This window comes from Pongo pygmaeus, chromosome 20, assembly GCF_028885625.2.
Source record: "Pongo pygmaeus isolate AG05252 chromosome 20, NHGRI_mPonPyg2-v2.0_pri, whole genome shotgun sequence".
NCBI classification, from domain to species: Eukaryota; Metazoa; Chordata; class Mammalia; order Primates; family Hominidae; genus Pongo; species Pongo pygmaeus.
Genome location: NC_072393.2, coordinates 8987074 through 8997103, shown reverse-complemented (window position 1 = coordinate 8997103; position 10030 = coordinate 8987074).

The window sequence follows — 10030 nt, the reverse complement described above, 5'->3', positions numbered from 1 at the left end:
AACAAGAACAGCTGGCAGTTAGGACAGATTGGGAGCAGGTCTCCCAGGAAGTGGATGACGAGTCTGTGACCTTGAAGGAAAGGCAGGGAAGTGGAGTGAATTTGTGGGGATTCAGGGAATTGGACGTAGGTAACTGCCCGAAATCTGACAGTGTCTCTCTGTCCTACAGCTCCAGCAGCACGCAATCAAATGCCCCAAAACGCCAGAAAGTGGAGGAGCTGGGTCCTCAGCCAGGTGAGGCATCTTCTCTTTTTCCTCGTGAGTCCCCTGCTAGGAAGCCGGTGTCCCACCACGTCATGAGACGAGCAGCTGTGCTGTCCAGAGTGTCGGGAGCTTCCTCCTGCAGCTCCGTGGGCGGGTGTCCTGTACCTGGCTTCTTCCGTATTTGGTCTTTCTCACGGTGGCACCTTTAACCCTCAAGGGCATCCTGCATGACAAGGGCTCTCACCTGCACACTCTGTTCTCTCCACAGGTGCAGAACCAGCTCCAGCACAGCCAGGTCCCCACCACCCTGCACAGCTGCCCCTGGAGCTGCCCCAGGTAAGGTCACACCACCTAGGTGGGCGTGGGTGAGACAGGTCTGCCGGAGCTCCAGGCCCTAGGGGACTTCCAGGAAATCACCGTCCCAAGGGGCGTCAATACAAGTGCAAATTCTGGGTGTCCCTGCGGGGTTTAATTGATGGCTGGGGAAGTTCCTGGCAGCTCCCTGCCTTGGTCTCTCCCTGTTTGAGCCTCCCTCAGAGGACAAGGCCTGACCCATGGCTTTTCTCCCCCAGGGCCCACAGCTTCCCCAGAGGAAGCTGATCATCGTGGTCTTGGAACCAGGAATGGTCCTGCACCTGCGCCTGGGAGAGGAGGTCCTGGGGCTGGACCCACAGGGAGCCCTGCGACTCAGCCTCCTCAATGTGCTCCTCCTGGTGGTCCCTGAGCAAGTCTTGATGTCCTTGAAGGATCTCTTGTTCCCTGCCCGTGCCCGCTGGCTCCTGCTCACGAGTACAGAGACTGTCTGGGAGATTGACATTGAAAATGGATCTGTGAGAGCCCAGAGAGCAGAGAAGGTGTGTGTGGCGCCTTCAGTAAAAGAGGGTGAGGCTCCCCAAGGCTTCCTGCCCCTGATGGGACCCCCAGCAAGCCTCGTGCATGGAATCAGCCCTTCTTCCTGGCGTGTCCTCTACCTCCAACCTGACTACAGAGCGGCCGTCCCCCAGGGCTCATCCCAAATGCCCAAGCCTAGTTCCTGGAGACAGGCTCTGCCTGAAGAATTCAGCTTGGATCTCCGTGGCCTGGAGCCCCTGCCCAGCTCTGCCCTCAGACCTCTACCCCCCTCACCCAGTCCGGAGCCCAGAATTTGCCACAAGGTTCTATGGAGGCCAATGTGCAAGGCCCGAAGACGTCTCTTCTACGGCTGATGGGCCATGAACCCTCAGGCACCAGACGGGAATCAGAGATGCTCTATTCAGAATGAAGCACACCTGCTTTTTCCTGGTGTCTCTCTGCACAGATGTCTCTGCATCTCGGAGGAGAGAGATGCTGCGCCTGCTGGATAGGTGGAGAAATGCTCCGTCCTCTCACCCGAACCTTTGCTCTGCCTCAGATGCTCTTGATTTGTATAAAAGAGCAACCTTCAGACTGGGGCACAAAATATTTGCGAATCTCATATACAGGCAAGGACTGCTCATACTCAGAATACACAGAGTTGTCGAGACTCCAATGGAACAAACAAATGATTCTGTTCAAAACCCAGCAAGAGACTTGAACAGATATTTCCTCAAAGGGGGTGGAAAGAACCACTTCAAAAAGGGTTCACTATCCCCCCTCCCCCCTTCCCCGGGAAAATGCACGTCCAATACACCTTGAAATACAACCAAGAAGCTCTTACAGAAGCCACCATGACAATGACTCACCACATGCTCCAAGGGCTGCGGAGCATGTGGAGAAGCTGGAACGCTCTGACAGTGCTGCTTGGAATCCAACTGGGACAACCCCCAGGGAGAAAGAGTTTCATTGATTCATAATCAATGCAATAGGCACTTAGCAGTGGAACCATCTTTCCCACCCTGAGATAGTTGTTCTAAAGGAATTAGATCTCAGGTGGACAAGGCTGAGGGCAGAGGCTTCTAGCACCTGTCCTCAGCATCGCCAAAAGATGGAAGGGACTTTAATGTCATTCAACAGTGTCTGGAAACAGGAACTGTGACCCATTCTTTCAATGGGACGCAATTCAGCAATGAACAGGCTGGGATTTTTGTTTGTAAATTCAGTTCTAAGAATGAGTACTGAATAACTTGTTGGAACACTTGAAGGTATGTTTGGACTCTCAGGCTACGTGAGACTTATCCTGAGATTGTAACTCTTATGAAATTGACGTGCACATCAAGCATGTGTGATCGACATTCAGTTTCCCATTGAGGTTTGCTGTAAAACACATACTAGATTTTGCATCTGAGAATGAAGGATTGTAGCATGTATCTTATTCATCATTGTGACATAAATTGTATTGGTGTTGATTCTATCTGTATTCCTTGGGTCGAATAAAAACGTTAAAATGAGTTTCGTCTATTTGTGTTTATTTTCTTTAATGTGTTTGCCGAAAAATCTCCATTTCTGGGCCGTGCATGGTGGCTCATGCCTGTAATCCGAGCACTTCGGGAGGCTGAGGCGGGTGGGTCACGAGGGCAGGAGATCGAGACCGTCCTGGCTAACACGGTGAAACCCCGTCTCTACTCAAAGAAAAATACAAAAAAAGTTAGCTGGGCATGGTGTCGGGCGCCTGTAGTCCCAGCTGTCTGGGAGGCTGAGGCAGGAGAATGGCGTGAACCCAGGAGGCACAGCTTGCAGTGAGCCGAGGTCACTCCACTGCACTCCAGCCTGGGCGACAGTGCGAGATTCCGTCTCAAAAACCGAAAAAAAAAAAAAATCTCCATTTCTGGCCGGTCACAGTAGCTCCCACCTGTAATCCCAGCACTTTGGGAGGCTGAGGCGGGTGGATCACTTGAGCCCAGGGTTTGGAAACCAGCCTGGGCAGCATGAGGAAACCCCATCTCTAGAAAAAAACGCAAAAATTACACGGGTGTGGGATCTCCCCACTCCAGACGCTGAGGCGGGAGGATGGCTTCAGTGCAGGAGGCAGAGGTTGCAGTCATCTGAGATCGTGCCATTGCACTCCAGCCTGAGTCACAGAGTGAGACCCGGTCTAAGTATAATAATAATACAAAATAAAGTGAAATAAAATAAAACTCCATTTCTACAGCAAATTGTTTTATTTCTACTGGATACAAGGCACAGACGGTAGAGCCCACAGTAAGGGGATACAGATGAGCTTCCTCAAGGCAAAAGAGTATCCCCCACTCCACAGATGACTACACACACACAAACACACAGACACACTCTCACACAATCACAAGACACATTTACGAATCCATTTATACCGCCACCACGGGTCATCTTCAGATTTCCCTGAGTGATTCTCAAATGCGTGAGTCTGCACTTCTAAGGGGTCTTTTGTGAATAGACCCCCAGAGGTGGTCTCTTTGGACAATTCGGGGGAATCACATTTAGCAACTCTCTCATAACACCTTGTCTATTTGTATAATTCCATTTACTTCCTTTTCTTTCTTTTTTTTTTTTTTTCCTTTTTTTGAGACGGAATCTCCACTTGGCTCGGCATACTTCCTTTTTTAGGAGTTCAAACAAATTATGCAATTATGGGTAAGAATTCCCAAAAGAGTCACTATAAGAGTCAATTCATTTCTTTTTTTTTTTTTTTTTTTTTTTAGTATGGAAGCATTTATAAGACACGTTAAAAAAGAATCACTTCAGCCAATGGATAAAGAGGCTATAGCAGAAAGTGAGAATCACTCTCATGCCATGTCTACTGGAATAGGTAGGAATGGGGCAGGGCTCTCCTCGCCCACCAGGAAGCACCAAGACTAGCCCATCAAATGGTCAACAAACAGCATTCTTTTCTTTTCTTTTCTTTTCTTTTTTTTTTTAAGTTTTTGAGATCGAGTTCAGCTTTTGTTGCACAGGCTGGAGGGCAATGGCACGATCTCGGCTCACCACAACCTCTGCCTCCTAGGTTCAAGTGATTCTCCTGCCGCAGCCTCCCGAGTAGCTGGGATGAAAGGCATGTGCCACTATGACAGGCTGATTTGTATTTTTAGTAGAGTCGGGGTTTCTCCATGGTTTTCAGGCTGATCTCGAACTCCCGACCTCAGTTGATTCACCCGCCTTGGCCTCCCATTGTGCTGGGATTACAGGCGTGGGCCACCACTCCCAACCCGAACAGTATTCTTTACTGCTGTATTTATTAATTCGCTCACATCCATATTCTAACATTGCAAACTAGGCCATCCAACACAACTATGCATTAAGCCATAGTTAAGGAAAAGAATGTACTAAAAGTGATTGGGAACATTAACATTGTTTTCCACACTTTTTTTTTCTTTAAGAACAGACATTGGTTTATCACAGTTCTGGAGGCTGGAAGTCCAAGTTGAGGGTGCCAGCATGATGAGGGTCTGGTGAGGACCCTCTTCCAGGTTGGAGACTGTCATATCCTCCCTGTCTCCTCACGTGCAAGGTGCTGGCGAGCTCTCTTCTGTGACTTTCAGAAGGGCACTAATCCCATCTACAAGGCTTCCACTTTCATAACCTCATCATCTCCCAAGGGCCCCACCTCCTAAAACCTTCACATTGGAGGTTTCAGGGTTAGAATTTAAGCCTAAAGGAAAAAACATTTTATTTTTGAGACACAGTCTTGCTCTGTTTCCCAGGCTGAAGTTCAGTGGCACCATCTCGGCTTCTGTAGCCTTGGCATCCCGGGCTCAAGCGATCCTCCCACTTCAGCCTCACAAATAGCTGAGACTACAGGCACCTACCACCACACTTGGCTGATTTTTAAATTTTTTGTAGACATGTGGGTCTCGCTATGTTGTCCTGGCTTGTCTCAAACTCCTGGGCTCAAGCGAGCCTCCTGCCTCTCCCTCCCAAAGCACTGGGATTACAGGCATGAGCCACCACTCCCAGACCAAGATAGTAATACAGGAAATATTAACTCCTATCTCAGATTTGATATCTAATAGTCATTGCTGGCAGTAAGGATGCTCACAAGTTACAAGGGGAATGCTAATGGAATCACCACGATCTTGGTGATGCAGCATCTACAACTCATGCCTTCTTCAATTCTGATCACAGAGATTAAGAGCACATGAAACTCTTACACATTTTCTTTCAAGATTTCACCTACAAGTGATACATCTAGTCTCCTTGATTTTAGAATGACTGCTTTAAAGATCAAGGAGATGAGTCCAACACGGTCTTCTGTGTGCCCAGGATGAGATGAGAACCATATAAATGTCTGAGGCAGTTATTCAATTATTCTTCTATTCACCAATTTATTTTTTACACACAGGAAGGAAGGACGGAAGGAAGAGGGGAAGGGGAAGGGGAAGGGGAAGGGAAGAAGGCAGGAAGGAAGGAAAGAAGGAAGGGAGGGAGGAAGGATGGAAAGAGGGAGGGAGGGAGGGAGTGAAGGAGGGAGGGACGGAGGGAGGGTGGGAGCGAGGGAGGGAGAAATAAGAAAATGCCTGAAAGAAAGAAAGAAAGAACGAGAGAGAGACAGAAAATGTCTCCAAACCCCACAATGATTGAACAACAAAGAAATTTCTCAAGATAAAGAAGGGTCTCCACCCCAGGAACAGCCAATTCATCCTGACTACACACACGCACACACACACACACACACACACACACACACACACACAGACACACACGCTTTCATAGGCACATCCACAAATCCAATCAAGGGTTCCTTCGTGTCATCCTGAAATTCTCAGCAGTGTTTGTCAAATGCCCTATGATTGAACTTCTGAAGCACCTTCCTACTTGGATAGGAAGACAGAAGCCAGCGTATTTAGAAAACATGGCAGGAATTCAAGCAGGGACACTCAGAGAAGCTTCTGAATTTCCTTCTGCTTCTGCTCCTTTGACACTTCATTTCGTATACATAACATTCCCCAGGATAGCCACTGTGAAAATTAACGCATTTTTATTGCATGAAAATATAAAAGGCACACATTAAAAACTATTTCAGCGATGGATGAACTGGGTATGACAGAAAGTGTCTATCATTATTAGGCAAGAGCAAGAGGATGGGAGGGGGCAGGAAACAGGTTAGCTCTTGATGGGATTAGGCAGGTTCTGTTGATTGGTCACCTGTCGATTGAGTTATGCCCAAATCCTCCTGGAGGGCCCCTCCCATTGTCATAGCAGGAACAGCCAATCACATCAGTTCCTGCTGACAAATCCCCTGGCTCCACCCCCTGCTGACAGTATAAAAGATTCCCCCAAGAGCTCAGTTGCCAGAGCCTGCTCCACCTGCCGCTGGCCGCAGCCCCGTCGCTACGCAACCCAAGCCTTCGGGAGCTGCTTTGGGGCTGACACCCCTCTCTCAAAGGAAGTAAAAGATCCAGGAGCCAAGAAGAAATCTTTGCAGGACACAGACAAACACTGGCAGTGGCTGACTTGGAGAGACCTGGAAATTTTCACCATGAAAGGTTCCCGGCGCCCAAGAAGCCCCAGTGATTCCTGCACAGAATCCAAGAGCGACCGCGCAGGAGAGAGCGGGTAAGCTTTGCTATGTGCTGGGGACGCCTGCAGGGTGACCTGCCTGTGGGCTGTGTGGGTGTGTGTTGGAGAGAGGGGAAGGGAAAAGAGATGCGTGAACCTGCCATGAGATTAGATGTTTTGAATTTGGGGCAAGAGGGAAGTGAGGTGCCCGTAAGTCACCACAAGGTGCTGGGAAGGCTTCTACAACCCAACCACACACATATCTCAGGGCAGCCCCTCTTTCAATCCACCCAACCAGCTCCACAGGGAATGGGTCCTGTGTTCTGCAAGAAGGGAGACTGTAGGACATGGTGTGTGAGTTTCAAGATCTAGTAAGAAAAAAAAAAAACACACAGTTTCTTCCTTTTTTAATCTTTAATTTTTATATTTGTCTTATTTACTTAGTTGTTTTATTGAGACAGCGTCTCACTCCGATGGTCCACACTGGAGTGCAGTGGCGTGATTTTAGCTGACTGCTGGCTCCACCTCTGAGTCTCAGGTGATCCTCCCGCCTGAGCCTCCTGAGTAGGTGAGACCACAGGCGTGCACCACCGTGACCCACTCAGGTTTTCTATTTTTAGTGGAGACTAGGTTTCACCATGTTGCCCGGGCTGCTCTCAAACTCCTGGACTCAAGCAATCCTCCTACCTTGGCCTCCCAAAGTGCTGGGATTACAGGGGCATGCCATCATGCCCGACAAATTCCTTCCTTTTTTCTTGCTTTCATTCGAATCCCAAGACCCCATTCCTATGTTACCTGTCTAGACAGAGGTGTCACCTTTCCGACATCTCAACATCTTTCTCCGGGTCCTCACACCCAAGGAGAGGTTTCTAACTCTCATCTGCATGAGCTCCTGAAAGGGTGAACTGCTCCCTGTGGGCAGCGACCCTCCTTCCCTGCCTTTTCCTCACCCAGGGAAGCTCAGGTAGATAGGGTGAGAACAAGAACAGCTGGCAGTTAGGACAGATTGGGAGCAGGTCTCCCAGGAAGTGGATGACGAGTCTGTGACCTTGAAGGAAAGGCAGGGAAGTGGAGTGAATTTGTGGGGATTCAGGGAATTGGACGTAGGTAACTGCCCGAAATCTGACAGTGTCTCTCTGTCCTACAGCTCCAGCAGCACGCAATCAAATGCCCCAAAACGCCAGAAAGTGGAGGAGCTGGGTCCTCAGCCAGGTGAGGCATCTTCTCTTTTTCCTCGTGAGTCCCCTGCTAGGAAGCCGGTGTCCCACCACGTCATGAGACGAGCAGCTGTGCTGTCCAGAGTGTCGGGAGCTTCCTCCTGCAGCTCCGTGGGCGGGTGTCCTGTACCTGGCTTCTTCCGTATTTGGTCTTTCTCACGGTGGCACCTTTAACCCTCAAGGGCATCCTGCATGACAAGGGCTCTCACCTGCACACTCTGTTCTCTCCACAGGTGCAGAACCAGCTCCAGCACAGCCAGGTCCCCACCACCCTGCACAGCTGCCCCTGGAGCTGCCCCAGGTAAGGTCACACCACCTAGGTGGGCGTGGGTGAGACAGGTCTGCCGGAGCTCCAGGCCCTAGGGGACTTCCAGGAAATCACCGTCCCAAGGGGCGTCAATACAAGTGCAAATTCTGGGTGTCCCTGCGGGGTTTAATTGATGGCTGGGGAAGTTCCTGGCAGCTCCCTGCCTTGGTCTCTCCCTGTTTGAGCCTCCCTCAGAGGACAAGGCCTGACCCATGGCTTTTCTCCCCCAGGGCCCACAGCTTCCCCAGAGGAAGCTGATCATCGTGGTCTTGGAACCAGGAATGGTCCTGCACCTGCGCCTGGGAGAGGAGGTCCTGGGGCTGGACCCACAGGGAGCCCTGCGACTCAGCCTCCTCAATGTGCTCCTCCTGGTGGTCCCTGAGCAAGTCTTGATGTCCTTGAAGGATCTCTTGTTCCCTGCCCGTGCCCGCTGGCTCCTGCTCACGAGTACAGAGACTGTCTGGGAGATTGACATTGAAAATGGATCTGTGAGAGCCCAGAGAGCAGAGAAGGTGTGTGTGGCGCCTTCAGTAAAAGAGGGTGAGGCTCCCCAAGGCTTCCTGCCCCTGATGGGACCCCCAGCAAGCCTCGTGCATGGAATCAGCCCTTCTTCCTGGCGTGTCCTCTACCTCCAACCTGACTACAGAGCGGCCGTCCCCCAGGGCTCATCCCAAATGCCCAAGCCTAGTTCCTGGAGACAGGCTCTGCCTGAAGAATTCAGCTTGGATCTCCGTGGCCTGGAGCCCCTGCCCAGCTCTGCCCTCAGACCTCTACCCCCCTCACCCAGTCCGGAGCCCAGAATTTGCCACAAGGTTCTATGGAGGCCAATGTGCAAGGCCCGAAGACGTCTCTTCTACGGCTGATGGGCCATGAACCCTCAGGCACCAGACGGGAATCAGAGATGCTCTATTCAGAATGAAGCACACCTGCTTTTTCCTGGTGTCTCTCTGCACAGATGTCTCTGCATCTCGGAGGAGAGAGATGCTGCGCCTGCTGGATAGGTGGAGAAATGCTCCGTCCTCTCACCCGAACCTTTGCTCTGCCTCAGATGCTCTTGATTTGTATAAAAGAGCAACCTTCAGACTGGGGCACAAAATATTTGCGAATCTCATATACAGGCAAGGACTGCTCATACTCAGAATACACAGAGTTGTCGAGACTCCAATGGAACAAACAAATGATTCTGTTCAAAACCCAGCAAGAGACTTGAACAGATATTTCCTCAAAGGGGGTGGAAAGAACCACTTCAAAAAGGGTTCACTATCCCCCCTCCCCCCTTCCCCGGGAAAATGCACGTCCAATACACCTTGAAATACAACCAAGAAGCTCTTACAGAAGCCACCATGACAATGACTCACCACATGCTCCAAGGGCTGCGGAGCATGTGGAGAAGCTGGAACGCTCTGACAGTGCTGCTTGGAATCCAACTGGGACAACCCCCAGGGAGAAAGAGTTTCATTGATTCATAATCAATGCAATAGGCACTTAGCAGTGGAACCATCTTTCCCACCCTGAGATAGTTGTTCTAAAGGAATTAGATCTCAGGTGGACAAGGCTGAGGGCAGAGGCTTCTAGCACCTGTCCTCAGCATCGCCAAAAGATGGAAGGGACTTTAATGTCATTCAACAGTGTCTGGAAACAGGAACTGTGACCCATTCTTTCAATGGGACGCAATTCAGCAATGAACAGGCTGGGATTTTTGTTTGTAAATTCAGTTCTAAGAATGAGTACTGAATAACTTGTTGGAACACTTGAAGGTATGTTTGGACTCTCAGGCTACGTGAGACTTATCCTGAGATTGTAACTCTTATGAAATTGACGTGCACATCAAGCATGTGTGATCGACATTCAGTTTCCCATTGAGGTTTGCTGTAAAACACATACTAGATTTTGCATCTGAGAATGAAGGATTGTAGCATGTATCTTATTCATCATT